Source organism: Sarcophilus harrisii, chromosome 2 (assembly GCF_902635505.1).
Source record: "Sarcophilus harrisii chromosome 2, mSarHar1.11, whole genome shotgun sequence".
NCBI classification, from domain to species: domain Eukaryota; kingdom Metazoa; phylum Chordata; class Mammalia; order Dasyuromorphia; family Dasyuridae; genus Sarcophilus; species Sarcophilus harrisii.
Genome location: NC_045427.1, coordinates 583,432,473 through 583,435,122, shown reverse-complemented (window position 1 = coordinate 583,435,122; position 2,650 = coordinate 583,432,473).

The window sequence follows — 2,650 nt, the reverse complement described above, 5'->3', positions numbered from 1 at the left end:
AGCTACTAGTCTCTAATATATTTAGTATTTATATAATCAAGGTTTCTATTTCGTTTCATTTCTTTTATCTTCTGGGTCTATAAAATACATGTTAACCCAAGGACAACTGTGGGATAACCCAGAAGAGGATAACTCAATAAGTAAATGAGTGAAATATATCATAAATAAATATACTATAAACAAATTAAGTATATTTCTTTTTCTAGAGCTATTCATTTAAGAAGGTTCCAACCAATAAGGATTATTTGAGTAGCCATAAAAGTCCTAGAAGTGTGTTAGGCAGGTACCACAGATTTCAAGAGGAAGAGAGAACATGGTCTTAGCCTGTAAAGATTTACCATTTTGCAATTGCTATCAGCAAATTAGAAATCGGCATTTCACATGGGAGCTAGACAAGCATGGCAGCACTTTGGGTAAGTATCCTTTTGTTTGTTTGTTTGTTTGTTTTTGAGGGAGAGAGGGTGTTGTTATATGATCGCAGATTTGATGGAACTTAATTACTAAACTGAATGTCCTTCCTTAGATGTCATGAACGACAAATTGAGCATCTGTTTAAAACCCTGATCTGGATATACAACCTTATTTGTAAGGCATTAGCTACATACATCCCAGTGCTGGGAAGCATCCGTAGTCTTCCATAGGTCAGCTAGTTAAAGGTAGGGTAGAAAGGCAGGCAGCTATGAAAAGGGAATCAGAAAAGTCATAGCTACAAAGAGAGCGTGATTTCCATATTTCAAATTGTTATAATAGAAACTTCTTAGGAACTTTTATCTCCTGAACTGCATGGAGAGTCAGGGGTCTGCATATGGGAAGACTGAGGGAACCTGGCTGATCAGGAACAGCATTATCAGCTGTGCTATCCATATTTCTGGGAAAGAAAGAACCAGCTCCCTGTTGAGTACAGAAACAGTGGGGTAGGGGTGCTGCTAGCTGTGTTCATTTGCAGGAAGGGAAAGCTTTTGATTTGGGTTCTAGGACAGAGGGGAGAACCGAAGTAAAGCTAGAGGCACCCCCCCCACACACACACACAATTAAAGGTGTTTACACTAATATTTCTCGTTGAAAAAAAATGAAATGGCAACCATATAAACTTACTATGAAAAAAGGAACAACCTGGTTTATCTTCAGAGTAGGACACTGAAGTTAAAAAAACAAATCTTCTACACCAAAGAATAATGGTAAATGGCTCCCTGCTCAGAGAGAATTTATAGAAGAACCCCACAAAAACCTTGAAAATTAAATGAGACAAATTGAGAAAAAACTAAAAAACAAACAAACAAAATTTCAAGAAAAACAAGAAATTATGAAAAAACTTTACCAACTGGACAAGGGGATACAAATATAAAGATGAAAATTACTTTTTGAAAATTAGAATTGGACTGGGGGAAACCAGGGAAGTTATAAGAGACCAAAATATAACAAAAGAGAACATAAAGAATGAAAAAAAAAAGAACAAAATGTGAAACCTAAGAAAAATAACAGATCTGGAGTACAGATCAAGAAGAGAAAATATAAGAATAATTGGATTATCTGAAAACTTGAACAACAACAAAAAAGAACCTTGACACAATAATGCAAGAAATAATCCAAGAAAATTGTCCTGGAGTGATAGAACAAGAGGGGAAAATAGAAATAGAAAAAAAAATCCACCAATCGCCACTTCAAATAGATCCTTTGTGGGAAAATACATAAGAATATTATTGTCAAATTTTGAAAAGCACTTCCCCCAATAAAGAGAAAATTCTACAAGAAATAAGAAAAAAAATTCAAATATGCTGGAGCTACAATTAAAATTGTATAGGATTTGTCAGCAGCCACAATAAAAGACTACAGGTTCTAGAATCATATATATTGACTATCAAAAGAACTAGGCCTGCTGCCAAAAATATCATATATAGCAAAATTATCCATAATACACAATGAAAAAAAGGACATTCAACAACTTTCAACCAAATCTGAACTTAATAGAAAATTTGACATATAAAATTCATTCTCAAAAATCAATTTCAAGGAATTTAACATGGACAAATTGTTTATATTTTGATATAGAAATGTATATTATGTGTTTAAGATTGACACATGCATTTATACATACATAGACTTGCATCAAAAACAATATGGCTGACATATTGATTTCTCTTTTGATTGAATCTATAAATTTGAGTTGATTTGAGATCAATGATTACCAGCCCTATTTTTTCTTTTCCTAATAAATTCCACTCCTAATCTTTGTTATAACTTTTTTTCCTACTCCTTAACTTGCCTTCCTACTGCTTAACCTCCTTCTCTCCCTTCTTCCACTCCTTTATCATCTCTCCTGGTGCTGAATTTTAATTAAAAAAGTGAGAACTGTTTATAAATATCTATTTATGCACATGAAAGTACTAATGTGCATAAAAACATGTATGTCCAGAGTATCAAGACTAGTACCAGTTTTGCTTCTAATTATCAAGTCTCTTGATTTTTCTATATCTGTTTGGTCCTCTGTTCCTTTCTTTCAATTTGTACCATCATTACTGGAATTCTGACCTTCTTTGACTCATACCTAGACTTTTGCAATAGCTTCTTAACCCTTGTTTCCTACCTACAACCCTTCTTTCAAATTTCTTCTAGTTAATATTTCTAGTATATTCCTTTCATCAAATAATTT